This window comes from Schistocerca cancellata, chromosome 7, assembly GCF_023864275.1.
Source record: "Schistocerca cancellata isolate TAMUIC-IGC-003103 chromosome 7, iqSchCanc2.1, whole genome shotgun sequence".
Taxonomy (NCBI): Eukaryota; Metazoa; Arthropoda; class Insecta; order Orthoptera; family Acrididae; genus Schistocerca; species Schistocerca cancellata.
The window spans coordinates 179,800,597-179,817,705 of NC_064632.1; positions in this window are offsets into that span (position 1 = coordinate 179,800,597).

Consider the following 17,109-nt stretch of genomic DNA (forward strand, 5'->3'; position numbering starts at 1 on the left):
GTTTTTACTCAGTAAAAGAATTTTTAAATTACAAAAAAGTAGCCTGGTAAACAATGTTTATGTAACAGTGGTTAAATTCAAATTGCTATATAGTCCCCTAAAACTTAGAACTACTTAAACCTAACTAACCTAAGGACATCACACACCTCCATGCCCGAGGCAGGATTCGAACCTGCGACCGTAGCGGTCGCGCGGTTCCGGACTGAAGCGCCTAGAACCGCACGGCCACACCGGCCGGCCTGTGTGTGTGTGTGTGTGTGTGTGTGTGTGTGTGTGTGTGTGTATTTCTGCTCCTTTCGCAATTTTGACTTGTCCTATATTCAATGTACTGTTTGAGTATGTAATGTATCAAATGGACCAATAAATAAATAAATGTATGAAATGAATGAATGAAATGAAGGGATTGAGAAGGTCCAAAGAAGAACGGCAAGATTCGTGACTGGTACATTTAGCCATCACGAGAGCGTTACAAATCTCATAGAAAGTTTGAAGATAGACGGCGCGCTAAACGGAAGGGGCTGCTCACTAAATTCCGAAATCCGATCTTCGCCGAGAATGTAGAGCATATATTTCTACCAACCAACTTTCAAATCGCGCAATGATCACCATTCAAAGATAAGGGAAATTAGAGCTCGTACTGAGGCGTTCAGACAGTCGTTTTTCCCTCGCGCGGTCAGCGAGTGGAACAGAGGGGGGGAAATATGACTTTGGCGCGAATTGTGCCCTCCGCCACACACCGCTTGGTGGCTAGCGGAGTATATACATGTAAATGTAGATGAACTCATTCTGGTGCTCTTCGAACCCCTCACGTACAATGCAAGCTGTGTGAAGCGTTGCATTGTCTTGGTGGATGCCATCGTGCAGAGGAAACACAAACTGTACGTTCGGTGGACATGGTCCCCAACGAAAGATATATACTTTTGCTGATCCATAGCGCTTCCCAGAATGACGAGATTACCCACGGAAACAATCCCTGGATCATAAAGCATTCAGGGTGTTAAATGTTTCTCGCCGAACACGAAAACGGCCATCTGTCCGATGGAACATAAAACGTGATTCATCTGAAAACCTCACCTGTCGCCATTCAGTTTGCGTCCAGCTGCGGTATTGACCCGAAAATTCCAGTCTGCGTCGCCGATGAAGAGCAGTGAGTATGGATGTATAACCCAGGTGCCTGCTGAGTGACCCATACTCAGCAAAGATCGCTGAACGGTCGTTGAGAGACACTGCTGGTGCAGTAAATGGTGCGAATACTGGCTAAGGCCAAAATATGGGCTAGTTGTTACCTAATGGCACAGATGTGCTGCAGTGTGGTGGCAGAAATGTTAAATTGTGAATGAGGGAGCCAAAAAGCCAATGGGAGCAGCTGATCGCTTGCAGTCGAAGTGTTTGTATGTAATGTTATAAAACGCCTCATTTTGCCATTTTCACCGCCTTGTAATATTTTGTAGGTATCTTGAATTTATTATATTACAATTAGTTTTTACAGAAAGGCGCTCGTGCTACCAAAAGAAACTGCAACGTTCAGCTGCTGCACGTAATTTTCCTACATCAGCGTGAAAAAAGTTTATTTCTACATGTAGCCAATGACAAATCAACAATATAAAGTATGACTGGCTAACTGAAATAAAATATTGCATGGCAAAGCACCATGTGCACAGTTGTTAATTAACAACACAACAGTCGACCAAAAGTACTATAATACAAGATTTCCATCTGCACAAGGTCCCATTATTACTTTATAGATTTTCATATTGTATGCTTTTCTCTCAACACTTGCTCTAAGGGGGATAGGTAGGCTGCTGGCTTGTTGATGTACAGAATATCTCATAATAAATCGATACTTAAACATACTACTCTAAAACCGACAGTATATTTAAAACCTGCAGCCGATATTTTCATACACCGATATACAGATACTGCTCCCGTAGCAGATTCAATACGAGGATTCTGAGAAAAGCAGCACGAATGGTCACGGGTTTGTCTGAACATGGACGAGGGTTGGGGAGATGCCGAAAAAAGTGCCCTAGCACACACTTTATGATTAACGAAAACTATCCGGTGAAAACCTACTTACATGGGTTCTGTCGATATATCGATGTCCGGCAAGGTAAATATCGACATATCGAATTGTAGATATTTTCAAAATATCAACAATCCTTGTAATTACCCTATTTTTGGCTTCGTCATCCTTTCGGTAGCGATACGCAGGGGGATGAAACATATAAATTCTTTATTTAATACTGTTTCACTGAACGTTTTCAGTGGGCTTCCACGGAAAAATTTCTATCTTAAGACATCTGCAAATTCAGTAGCTTCAGCACATCCGTAACCCTCTCCAGTAAGTCCATAAAAGATTAAGCACTGCCCACTTCACCTCATATGGAATAAACAAATACCAGGAAAGGCTATTTCACTACACACAGAGGATAAAAATAGCTTTTGATAACGATTACTATCGTAGTTTTAAGTAGTTTTAAGTCAAAAAATTAGTGAACAAGGTTTATATTGTACAATGTATTCAGACTAGAGTGGAAAGGCCCCAATTAGCTGTCTCGTGTCTACAGCTGCTATCTGACACGTAGTTAACTGAGCATTTTCGCGCAGTCCTTTGGCGTCTGTCTGTCTCTACTGGTTAAGATCTTGAGACTAATCCAGCAAAGAGGACAGGACCGCCCGTGGCAGCAAGCTAAAAGCTGCCCCAAGTTGGCACAGCAAGAATTGCTGCAGATGCGATCGAAGGCTTTCTCCTCGATGAAATGAACTGCTGAAGTCCAGGCTTTTCAGCCAAGTCAAGTCGTCGATATAGAGTAATGTTTCGAAAAGTTCCCGAGGAATGTTTATCTTCCTGAAGTTCAAGAAGCAGCACTTTCTGCAGATGGCATCCTCCCACGGTGGCTGCGTTCCCCAAACGGTTTCGCTACTGCATTCTGTTGTTTTCGTTTCTAAAGACACGATTTTGGTGTTACATAATAACAGTATAAGGCACATTTTTCAGCACATTACAACTTCTTGTAACTATTTTGTATCAAGAAAAATTTGGCAGTTTTGATTATCTGTCATAAACACTTGTTAGTTTCAGAAATTCTGAGTCTGGAAGAACAATAGAATAACTTGTCACTATATGGATTCTTGGGAACGAAAAACATTAATAACATTCATTAGATCATGCAAAAATTAAACTTCGATTAGATAAAACTGTTTCATGTAAAACAATTACGTTTAGTTCGGAAATTTTTCTATTCACATTCGGACCTGCAGTGCTCATAGAAAGTGTCTTAATGTGTCACTTCAGCAGTAAAAGTACTACAGTAAAAACTTATTTCTTTCTTAACAACGTGTAGCTTTGTTAGTAATTCAACTAGATGCACAATAGTAAACGTATCAGCCCTAGACATTGTTTACGATTCAGATACGTAGCGGATTCTTATTTGCAGCTTATTTAGATTCACTGTTTTCTCACAAGAAAAACTGACTAACAAGCAAATGGGAAATAAAACTGTGTAATAAACAGCAGGATAAACGACATGCACATTTATAAACAGTACAAAAATAATGTAACACACGGAAATTACATTGTTATATTCTGCCTATTATATTTGGAAAACCCTCAAACTAAAAAGTTACCGGTCGTAAAAATAGTCCAGACATTTACATTATGCGCAAGCTAAGAAATTCATTCAGGATTAGTTTACAAGTCACCGGTATATGGCTTTTATTATTGTCTCAAACATTTTGGATGTCGCACACTGCGATTGTTGAAAACTGACGATTGGTTTCCGTAAAAACTGCAACTAGTCACTTTACGATTAATGAGATGATTAACTAGGTGGGGCTGCAGTGCCTCTAAATCTGCCTAGCAGGCTCTACATTTCAGACACTGTAAAGCAAATGGTTGCTGTTCCTTCCCTACGTGAACCGCTAATACACATTTTAATAACGAAATTGTACAATTGAGTTACTTTTTTTTCAGCAGTAAAAAGAACAAACAATAAGAAACGATAAGGCTCCAAGGATTCATGAATAACGGCTGTTATCTGAAATATCTATAACACAAAGTACAGGGAGAATACATTCCTCATGGTGGGAACGGGAAGTTGGTTCCTTAACGTTTCGAGTTGTTACCCGACAACAATGGTGCCAACTCTTAGAGGAAAGTGTGTTGATCTTCACTATTTAGTACGTAACTACTCGACTCGCTAATGAACAAGCATATAAGGTGTTGCAGAACTTTTGGAAAATAGTCAATGTCGCTAGTGAGTCTGTGGAGCTATGCTAGGCGCAGACGTACAATTTCTGACTGTAGTTTTAGCTATTGTGAACTGATATAAAACAATGGACAATGATTTCCTAGCAGGTAACACCAACCTTAACATTGCAGGAAGTAAAAGAAGTGAAAATATGAAGCACTTACGGTAGATCCTTGTTTAATTCTTCCTACAGAAAAGTTCCTAACCTCAATTTTACCTCAGTCTCCCACGAAGTTAATGGCAATAGTCATTCCATCTACATTTATGCACGTCAACTGAACAATGAACCATAAAGCAACATGCAGTCTGAGAGGGTGCATAAGTGTGTAGCAGTTCCCATGTATACTACACTCATGCTCATAAACTAAGGATAATTGCAGAATGTGGTGCCACACAACGTGGCACTACACAAAACTGGCTCTAATAGCATAAGCACATAGGGAACACACACGACACAGATCTGTAAGTCCACAGTATTGGTGATAAGTTGAGAAAACCGTCCCGAAACACATGTGCTACAAGCCACTGTTTCCTGCTCATGTATTCGGGAGGACGACGGTTCAATCCCGTCTCCAGCCATCCTGATTTAGGTTTCCCGTGATTTCCCTAAATCGTTTCAGGCAAATGCAGGGATGGTTCCTTTGAAAGGGCACGGCCGATTTCCTTCCCAATCCTTCCCTAACCCGAGCTTGCGCTCCGTCTCTAATGACCTCGTTGTCGACGGGACGTTAAACACTACCACCACCATCCTGCTCATGTACCCTGACATCAATGTAGGATATAATCACCATGCACGCGTACAAGGGCCGAACAACGGGTTGGCATACTCTGGACCAGGTGGTCGAGCAGCAACTGGGGTATAGCCTCCCTTTCTTGCACCAGTGCCTGTCGGAGCTCCTGAAGTGTCCTAGGGGTTTGAAGACGTGCAGCGATACGTCGACTGAGAGCATCCCAGACGTGCTCGATGCGGTTTAGGTCTGGAGAACAGGCAGGCCACGCCATTCGCCTGATATCTTCTGTTTCGAGGTACTCCTCCACGATGGCAGCTCGGTGGGGCCGTGCGTTATTATCCATCAGGAGGAAGGTGGGACCCACTGCACCCCTGAAAAGGCGGACATACTGATGCAAAATGACGTCCCTATACACCTGACCAGTTACAGTTCCTCCTCTGTCAAAGATTTGCAGGGATGTACGTGCACCAATCATAATCCCACCCACACCATCAAACCACGACCTCCATACAGGCCCCTTTCAAAGACGTTAAGGGGTTGGTATCTGGTTTCTGGTTCACGTCAGATGAAAACTCGGCGAGACTCACTGTTCAGACTATACCTGGAACCGTCCGTGAACATAACCTGTGACCGCTATTCCAATGACCATGTACTGTGTTCTTGACACGAGTCTTTACGGGCTCTCCTGTGACCAGGGGTCAGTGGAATGCACCTTGCAGGTCTCCGGGCGAATAAACCATGTGTGTTCAGTCGTCTGTAGACTGTGTGTCTGGAGACAACTGTTCCAGTGACTGCCGTAAGGTCCCGAACAAGGCTACCTGCAGTACTCCGTGGCCGTCTGCAGGCCCTGATGGTGAGATATCGGTCTTCTTGTGTGTTTTACACTGTGGACGTCCCGTACTGTAGCGCCTGGACATGCTTCCTGTCTGCTGGAATCGTTGCCATAATCTTGAGTTCACACTTTGTGCCACACGGAGGGCCCGTGCTACGAACTGCTGTGTTTGGCCAGCCTCCAGTCGCCTTAGTATTCTACCCGTCATAACGTCATCAATATGTGTTGTTTGAGCCATTTTCAACACACAGTCGCCATTAGCACGTCTGAAAACGTCTGCACACTTACTCGCTGCACCGTACTCTGACATGGACCAACACACCTCTGCGTATGTGGACTGCAGCCAGCGCCACCATGCGACGACCGCAGGTCAAATGCACCGCATGGTCATACCCCGAGGTGATTTAAACATGCAAACCGCCCACCAGAGCGTTCTTGCACCATGTATCAACATTATTCTTAATTTATGAGCATGAGTGTGGTATTTGCGGCGCTGCCAAACCAATTACAGATTATGAAAAACGGTGGGTAGCCACGGCGTCGCTCTGGACTTTCGCCAGCACAGTCCCATTACTCCGAGTCATTACTTCTTTCTTCTGTTTCTGCCTCAGACGCAAGACTCGGAAACTGAGAAAGCTATTCCGCGGATGTCACCTAGCCACGGATGGAAATTCAGCACACTTCCCGGCAATTTTATTTCTGTAATCTGTTTACTCGACGAATGATATCTTTCCCATTAAAACTTATTATTCCGAAGTGACGTTAGTTTAAACAACGTCGACTACATATCGATGCAATGACATTGCCGTAATAGTTTCCGTCTAGATCCAGTATTTTAGAGAAATACTGTTAAGTGAAACACTAGGTGACCATTTAACTCAACACATTCCATGCTTCTGACACACGTAAAGACTGCGCGGATAAAAAATGTGACTGCAGAGCGGTCATACTATTTGCTAACTATACTACATGAGTCAATTCATAGAAATTCATGGGTGTAAAAGTTTACAGGGCATGAAATGGAAGGACCACATAGGGTTGGTCGTTGGTAAATAAGTGGCAGACTGCAGTTCATTGGAAGGATATCGGCAAAATGCAGTCAGTCTGCAAACAGGATTCCTTGCAAAACACTCGTGCGACCCATCGTAGAGTATTGCTTAAGTGTGTGGACCACACAAAACAAGAGGATTCCGAGAAGGGCAGCACGAATGGTCACTGGTTTGTGTGACCCATCGACGAGCGCCGGGGAGATGCTGACAAAACTGCGCTAGCAGACACTTGATGAATAATGCAGAGTATTCCGTGGAAACCTACTTACGTTGGAAATTTAGGAATATATTTCAGTCCACTAAGTACGAATCCAGTTGGGACCACGAAGCCTAGGTAGGCGCAATGCTAGTTGCAATGCGTATAAAGGCATTTCAGCAGTCGTTATTCCCGCTCTTTATAAGCGATTGAAATGGAACGAACCACTGATAATGATTAGAGTCACGCACTTCACAGTGGTTTGCAGAGTATGTGTAGATGTAGATGTAGATTACCGGCCACCTGTCTTATCTGAGGTCGCTAATGCACGCTTCTGGCGAAATCGGAGATAACCAGTTGAGATAGAGGAAGAAAAATTCACCGCCAGTATTTCTCCGCCAGGAGGACGAGCAGTGGATGCATCAAGTTCCTGACGACCGAACCTCTCTGCAGTTCCTCTTGGCACTTTTCATGGTATTCTGTCCCTGTCAATTTAGGGAATGGAATAGGAAAGGGAATGACAAGCACTGGTCAAAGTACCCTCCCCATGCAGTATAGGGAGGATTGCGAAGTATGTACGCAGATGTAGACGTAAGTGTAGTTGTAGACACATATGTAGGCCTTAAGCAATAGGCTCCTGGGACTAGTCTTTGCATCGTGTTTCATCGTTTTTCTTTCCTTCGTCAGTTAAGACACAAACAACACTACACTGTACAAAAATTCGTCACAATGGTATGCACGACACAGATACACGCACCTGATAATTTTGTGTCGTCTCGTTGCCACTGTCGAGTCTTGTACCATGAGAAGTAAGGAGAGGATGTTGTTAGGTGGCTGGCATCCTCTTTCTATAACACAACTGCAAACGTATATTAACAGGGTTCTTTATTCATAAGATCAAGAAGCAACTTATATCCAAGTAAGGTGTTGTGGTACAAGCCCTTCCGTATTAGTTTACGTTAGCCTCACTGCTGGTTAAGTACAAGCCCCACAATAAACACAACACTCTCTCTGACAGACACAGACTACAATACTGACTGAACTAGTAACTGAGCTGACAGCCAGTGAGACTGACTGACTGGCTGGGCTGTTGACAGATGCGACTGTAACTGGGTGACTGACGGACCTCCGGTCCACGGCGGTAATCTAAATACTGGTGACCGAGAGAACATTGCGACGCGTTGCTTGCAAGTCTCTCTTTGACCTCTCTCCTGATAGGCTCGCTTTATCCAGCACCTATTATCGATCTTCTCTCAACCTCTTTGCCGACTAGTGCGCTGGCGATAGCTTATGCCAGAATAGATACTTTGTAGCATGTTGCAGGAAGACAACGCCAAACAAACTCCACTGCGGTCTTCCTGGGATGTGAATGTGTGATTCCCACACCTGTCCTCAACTTTGATTTCCTGAGTATGACACTGAATAATTTTTAACATCAACACACCAGATCGTAGTTATTTCCATGAAAATGGTAACTGTATTACTCTTATGTGATGGAAAACAAGTGGATATAAAGAAAATCACCTAATCAAAAGTATCTCGATGCATATTAGTTGTGGAACTCTGCCGTGAACTCTTTCAGTGAGGTGTTTGAATGTCTGTGGAGGAATGGCACCCTACTCTTCATCAAGAGCCGGAACTGACCAAGATAATGATGTTGGCCGCTAGGGTCTGGAGCGAAGTCGACGTTGTAACTCGCCTAAAAAGTGTTCTAAGGTATTTGTGTCAGGACTCTTGACAGATTAGTTCGTTCCGTTGACACACAGATGCTGCTTTATGATAGGGTGCAATGTCAATCTGATACAAACTCTCCATCTCAGAACTTTCCTCCACTTTATGCAGCTCACATTGCTGTAAAATAGTGTTCATATTCTTCAACCTTAAACGTTTTCTTAAGCACATTGAGGGGTCCAACCCATAATCACGGAAATCAACCCCCTACTGTAACATCACCTCCTCCCTACTTTCATACTGATGTGCGCATGATGACAGAATACACTATTGGAAATTAAAATTGCTACACCAAGAAGAAATGCAGGTGATAAACGGGTATTCACTGGACAAATATATTATACTAGAACTGACATGTGATTACAGTTTCACGCAATTTGGGTGCATAAATCCTGAGAAATCAGTACCCAGAACAACCACCTCTGGCTGTAATAACGGCCTTGATACGCCTGGGCATTGAGTCAAACAAAGCTTGGATGGCGTGAACAGGTACAGCTGCCCATGCAGCTGCAACGCGATACCACAGATCATCAAGAATAGTGATTGGCATATTGTGACGAGCCAGTTGCTCGGCCACGATTGACCAGACGTTTTCAGTTGGTGGGAGATCTGGAGTATGTGCTGGCCAGGGCAGCAGTCGAACCTTTTCTGTATCCAGAAAGGCCCGTACAGGACCTGCAACATGCGGTCGTGCATTATCCTGCTGAAATGTAGGGTTTCGCAGGGATCGAATGAAGGGTTGAGCGACGGGTCGTAACACATATGAAATGTAACGTCCACTGTTCAAATTGCCGTCAGTGCGAACAAGAGGTGACAGACGTGTAACCAATGGCACCCCATACCATCACGCCGGGTGATACGCCTGTATGGCGATGACGAATACACGCTTCCAATGTGCGTTCACCGCGATGTCGCCAGACATGGATGCGACCATCATGAAGATGTAAACAGAACCTGGATTCATCCGAAAAAATGACGTTTTGCCAGTCGTGCACCCAGGTTCGTCGTCGAGTACACCATCGCAGGCGCTCCTGTCTGTGATGCAGCGTCAAGGGTAACCGCAGCCATGGTCTCCGAGCTGATATTCCATGCTGCTGCAAACGTCGTGTAACTGTGCGTGCAGATGGTTGTTGTCTTGCAAACGTCCCTATCTGTTGATTCAGGGATCGAGACGTGGCTCCACGATCCGTTACAGCCACGTGGATAAGATGCCTGTCATCTCAACTACTAGTGATACGAGGCCGTTGGGATCCAGCACGGAGTTCCGTATTACTCTACTGAACCCACCGATTCCATATTCTCTAACAGTCATTGGATTTCGACCAACGGAGCAGCAATGTCGCGATACGATGAACCGCAATCGTGATAGGCTACAATCCGACCTTTATCAAAATCGGAAACGTGATGGTACGCATTTCTCATTATTATACGAGGCATCACAACAACGTTTCACCAGGCAACGCCGGTCAACTGCTGTTCGTGTATGAGAAATCGGTTGGAAACTTTTCTCATGTCAGCGCGTTGTAGGTGTCGCCACCGGCACCAGCCTTGTGTGAATGCTCTGAAAAGCTAATCATTTGCATATCACAGCATCTTCTTCCTGTCGGTTAAATTTCGCGTCTGTAGCAACTCATCTTCGTGGTGTAGCAATTTTAATGGCCAGTAGTGTATGTTCTCCAGTTATTCGCCAAACCTAAGCCATTCAATCCTATTGCTGGGGGGCACCGAATGAGTCATCACGTCAAACCACTCGTTTCCAGCCATACACTGAGCAGTGGCGTCGCATCCTCAAGCTTCGCTTAGCACTGACGTCAGAGAAGGGCGACTTACAAGGAGCTGCTCGACCACTGTACCATTTTTTTTTTTTTTTTAACTCCCTGCGCACAGTCGTTGAGCTAGATGGACTATTGGTGGCACTCTGGAAGTCACGAATGGTGCATTCCGCTGATTTCAAGTGATCTTTTACGATCACATTCCGCAATATTCGTCAGTATCAGATCATCCTTGTCTTGCTTCAAGTGTTGTTGTGCCTTCGAGTTTCCACTTCACAAAAAGGTCACCAACGTCGATAGCTTTAGAAGTAAGCGAATTGTGCAGTACATAGAGTTGCCCGAATACTTAATATGCGATATTGTTTATCTGCACGGAAAAGCACCATGGCCGTTTCGTTCTCCTGTACCGACAGACAGTTCGTTTTCGAAAATTATAATACATGTACAACCAGAAAAACACCAAAAACACTGTCATTATGTGAGCTTAAAATAAATTATCATTCAAAATAAAATTAAATTAGTGATCTGTTGAAATAAATTAACAATACCAACAAAACTAAATTTATATTACATTGAATGTACCAATAAAATAATATCAGTGCTAACTTTATTTGTAGTATTGTTAATTTAGTTAATTTGCTATGTAGACACTGCTTTTCAAATTTAGTGTTACCCTTGCTTATGGTTTGCTCATTTATACACTAAAGCGCCAAAGAAACTGATATATGCATTCGTATTCAAATACAGAGATGTGTAAACCAGCAGAATATGGCGCTGCGGACGGCAACGCCTGTATGTGACAAGTGACTGCCGCAGTTGTTACTGCTGCTACAATGGCAGGTTATCAGGAGTTAAGTGAGTTTCAACGTGGTGTTCTAGTAGGCGCACGAGCGATGGGCCACAGCATCTCCAAGGTAGCGATGAAGTGGGAATTTTAACGTACGACCATTTTACGAGGTTACGGTGAATATCATCAATCTGGAAAAACATAAAATCTCGGATATCTCTGCGGCCACGAAAATATCTTGAAAGAACGGGACAAACGATGACTGAAGGGAAACTTTCAGCGTGACAGAAGTGCAATTCTTCCGCAAATTGTTGCAGATTTCAATGCTGGGCCGTCGGCAAATGTCAACGTGCGAACCATTCAACGAAACATCATCGATGTGGGCTTTTGGAGCCGAAGGCCCACTCGTGTACCCTTGACTGCACGACGCAAAGTTTTACCCCTCCCCTGGACCCTTCAATACCGAATTGGACTGTTGATGACGGGAAGCATGTTGCCTGGTCGGACGAGTCTCGTTTCAAATTGTATCGACCGAATGGACGTGTACACTTATAGAGACAACCTCATGAATCCATTGACCCTGCATGTCAGCAGGGGGCTGTTCAAGCTGGGAAAAGCTCTGTAACGGTGTGGGGTGTGTGCAGCTGGAATGATATGGAATCCCTGATAGGTCTAGGTATGATTCTGGCAGGTGACACGTGCATGAGCATCCCGTCTGATCACTTGCATCCATTCATGTCAATTGTGCATTCCGACGGACTTGGACAATTCCAGCAGGACATTGCGACACCCTATACGTCCAGAATTTCTACAAAGTGGCTCCAGGAACGCACTTCTGAATTTAAACACTTTCGCTGGCCGCCAAACTCCCGAACTCCCCAGACATGAAAGAGCACATCTAGGATACCTTGGAACGCGCTGTTCAGAGGAAATGTCGGAAAGAACAGATACCATCTTCATACAGATAATACTTACCGGCCAATGATCTTCTTCAGTGTGGATGCACTCACATTGCTCAAACTCTTACGGGAATCCGTAGTTGACAGCCGCGAGTAATGAGTATAGTGGGCAGGGGCACTACAAAAGTGGTGAGTGGACAGTATGTTTGAAATGTGGGTCTCACGGGGAGGGTGCCAGAGGTAAGTACCCGTAGTCGTACAATCTTCTGTCTCTTCGATGGCTCAGTCGGGTTGCCGGCACGGTAGCTCAGCGTCTTCGGTCGGAGGGCTGCTCGCCATCTGTAATAAAACAAAATTGAGTAAAGGAATCAACGATCATCTTGAACGGATGTCTTGTGACGTCCGCCCAGACCAAACTCAACGAGCAATACCGAACAAAATTAAAAAAAAGAAAAAAGTCGAATAAAGCGTCTCCCATGTAAGCAGGAGATCGCGTATTCGAGTCCCGGTCAGGGCACATATTATTAAATGTCCCCGTTGATATTTATGAACGTCTGTAAACGGCTAATGGTCTGGATTCATTGTCATTTCATTCTTCGAGAGCTACATGATCACCAACAGTATCTGTTCTTCATACAGTCATTTAATGTCTGATGATAACATGTAAGATCGTTTAGAGAATATACAGTACTTTGTTTTTCATTAATAAATTTCTGTTTTTTTTGGGTAAATTACTGAAGATCATTTACATACGTAACAAGAATAAGAGTGAACCCTCCACAGAGCCCTGTAGTACAACTGTGGGGATTATTCCCCAGTTTGAAGATAATGTTTCGTTGTGTACGAGCTGTGGGTGTCGTGACATGTCAAAAAATATCAGCGTCCTCGAAGTCAAACGGCAAAATTATATCAGGGAAGTATCACCACTTCCTAGTCCCTGCCGTATATCAGATGCACGCCTAAAGCAATCTAATATTTTATGTGTAGAAACTGTATGCAGTAAAAAGCAACACCCTTTCAAGCGCAGAAAGTAGCGCTCGCGGTGTAAGCGGATTACTACTGATACACAAGTCCTGCCAAACCATGTTTTTGGGAGACAGCTCTTTGAAAAGAAGAGTATACGCGAAAGGGGAGCCGGCAGCTGGGACCAGGTAAGCCGATGGGATTCTGTCAGAAGCCCGCAAAACCCCAATACGGGCATCACGTGGCACCTCTCGCCTTTTTTTAACACGGCCCGCGGAATAAATCTGCTTTTATAGAGGCTCGCGAGCGGACATCACACGCATTGAATACAGTCGCCCGTTTGACGCCGTGCCCTCTTTGTAATGAAAATGTGCGTAGGATCGCAGATGCCTTTCGCGAATGGAATTACAGCGGTATCGCAGATTAGAAGCTCTGCCTTACTGATGGCCGGCCACCTCTGTGTGTGCAGCCAGTTAACTGTGCGATTCCGCGAATCGGCACAAAAGGCGCAGCAGGTTATGATCTCCGTGCATAGGCGCACATAAAAGCGAATTGCCGCCCTCAGACTGCGCAGTCGTAACGAGGTTGCTGCGTCCCCCCGCCAACCGCACTGCTGTGCCGCAAACCATGTGTGCGTAAGCGAAATTGCAACACACAGTTAACATGCACAATTTCTTCCAGCTTCGTTCGGTTGCCTGACTATTACTACTGAATGAACATTGTATAATGCGCGCCTTTTGAAGTTGAAACAAACATTAGAAACAGTAACGGTTGTTTAGAGCGCGCTTTCTGACGTTCAACTTGAAAGCCTTCCACGCCTCTTGTAACTGAATCTGAGCCGTCTTATAAGAATATTACCTAGCCTTACACCAGATATGACTGTACTTTACCCATTGACAACGCAGTCTGACCACGAACATTAAGTTCAGGAACTGGAAAAACTTTTGGAAAGCGCAACAAGAAAAAGGGGTCATTCACATGTAACAGAGCTGAGATCTGAATTAGAATACCAACTCTAAACGCCGTATTATACTGCTTCAAGGTGTGATAAATTGGGCCTTATAGTCACAATTTCTGATTGAAAAATGTGTTTGTCATTTGTGGCCAACACTGCCTAATAATTTGAAAACTGAAATCGTGTGTGGTGGAAGCAATAATTTTCGACGACACCTTCTCTGCCGACACGTCTTCCGAAGTACTGCAGTTACGTCACCGTACCTGCATTGATGAAAATTTCTTACGGAAGACAATTGTAAGTTCTGCTTATCTACAAAGGGTGATTCCATGATGACGTAACCGAGCGAGGTGGCGTAGTGGTTAGCACACTGGACTCGCATTCGGGATGCCGGCCGCTGTGGCCAAGCGTTTCTAGGCGCTTCAGTCTGGAACCGCGCGACCGCTACGGTCGCAGGTTAGAATCCTGCCTCGGGCATGGATGTGTGTGATGTCCTTAGGTTAGTTAGGTTTAAGTAGTTCTAAGTTCTAGGGGACTGATGACCTCAGATGTTAAGTACCATAGTGCTCAGAGCCATTTGAACCATTTTCGCATTCGCTAGGACGACGTATCAACCCCGTCTCAGGCCATCCTGATTTGGGTTTTCCGTGATTTCCCTAAATCCTTTCAGGCAAATGCTGGGATGGCTCCTTTGAATGACCTCGTTGTCAGCGGGACGTTAAACACTAATCTCCTCCTCCGTGATGACGTAACAAACTTGCAGGGATGTAGGGAAAGTGTAACTTTGTCACTTTGAATTAAGGGATCCTGGGGCAGAAACTACCGAGTTATAAACGAAATGCCTTCTGATATCTCTGAATATGGAATACATCTTCCGTTACTGTTGTTGCTGAGACTATAGGTCAGGCAACTTTCAGAGGTGGTAGCATGGACTAAAACAAGAAAAAATGTCTAGTATACATGCGCTCTGAAATTCATACCATAAGAACTATGAGCACTTGTTCATCTACGTTACAATGAAACATGTGGTGCACTGAACAAGTGCCCATATTCCTTAAGGTATGCATTTAGAGCCCTTATTTACTAGACTTTTTTTATTCTTTTGCTGCATAATATCACCTCTGAGAATATGGCAAGTAAAAAACTTGAAATGGAAGAGGTCTACCATCAAAGGTTATTTACTTGATTTATTTAGTCTTGCTACTATGCAGAACATAGGTTTCTTACGAAGCTCCGTCAACGTGCTCAATTTCTGGCGAGGATCTTGAATTCTGCAAACGTTTACCCTTTCTTGGCCTCGTCCTGCTCACTGATGTCCTTGGTCTTCCTTGTTTCTTTTTACCCTATGGGTTGCAGCTTCGGAAGGTGTGTCCGATGCAGCTCCACTTCCTTTCCTTCATTCAGATGACGATAGGTTCATCTCTTGTTCTCTTGTTGTACATAACATTTTGTCTAAACATTAAGACATCTGTTGAAGACTTGGAAACTCTTGGTGATTGCAGAGGTAACCTTCCAAAATTCGCATCCGTATAGCAGTACTGCTTTCACGGTTGTTCGGAATATTCGTTGTTAAGTTGCAATGGAAATCTTTCTTGGCTCTCATAATGGATACAGCTACACAACTATCCCATTCGCCTTTCGGATTCTTGCTCTGACAAACAGCTGCTTCTCCGTCTTCAGTAACTACACTCCCAAGGTTTGTGAACTCGTTTGACTTTTTAAACCTCTTTGGTCACTCTCAGCTTTCTCATATCTCTTTTAACGATTTTCGTAATTTCCTCCTTGGTGGCATTTACGTTCGGCCCAGTAGTCTTGGCTTCATATTCAAGATCCTGCAGATTTCCTTTTATGTCATCATGGTCCTGCGAGAGAAGGCAGTGTCGTCGGTAAAATCAAGATCTTTCAGTCGCTCTGACAGTACCCATTGTGCCCCTCCCTTCTTATTCTCCACCACTTTTTCCGTCACTTTATCCAGGACCAGTAAAAAGACAGTTGCAGATACAACACATCCTTGGCGAACTCTGAACATAATTGGGAGTGTTCTATGACTACGTTCATGGATCAGATGACATGTGTAGTTGTCGCAAGTCTCCCTGATAACCCTCACCATCTTCTCTGGAATAGCGTACTTTTAAAACGATTTAAGATGTATTAGAACCATTTCCATTTATAACTTTGGACTCGTTCGTTTTCCGAGCTGGCTCCCTTGCCTCAAGTATACTGATCAGCCAGAACATTATGACCACCTACCTAACAGGCGGTATGTTCACCTTTGGTACGGAGAACAGCGACGAAGAGTCGTGGCATGGAAGCAATGAGGCCTTAGTAGATCACTGGAGGGAGTTGGCACCACTTCAGACAGACAAATCACCTGATTCCCATAAATTCCGGCGAGGAGGGCGATGAGCTGTGAGGCCACATTCAATAACATCGTAGAAATGTTCAATCGGGTTCAGATCTGGGGAATTGGGGGGCCAGAACATCAATTGGAACTCGCCACTGGGTTCCCCGAACCACGATCCTGGCATTGTGACGCGTCATACCATTTGTTGAAAAATGCCGCTGCCGTCGGGAAACATGGTCTTTACGAAGGGGTATCCTTGGTCTGCAACCAGTGTAATATACTCCTTGGCCGTCACGATGCCTTGAAAGAGCTCCACCGGACCAAAGGATGTTTACGTGACTGTTGCCCAGAGCATAATGGAACCTCCGCCAGCTTGTCTCCGTCCCGCAGTACACGTGTCAAGGAGGTGTTCCTCTGGAAGACGACGGCTTCGTGCCCTTCCTTAGGCATGATGAAAAAGGTATCGGGATTCATCGGATGATGCAACGCTTTGCCACTGAGCCACAGTCCAGTGCCGAAGGTCAAGTGCCCATTTCAGTGGTAGTTGCCGATGCCGTGGTGTTAACATTGGCACACGCTTGAATTGTCGGCTGCGGAGGC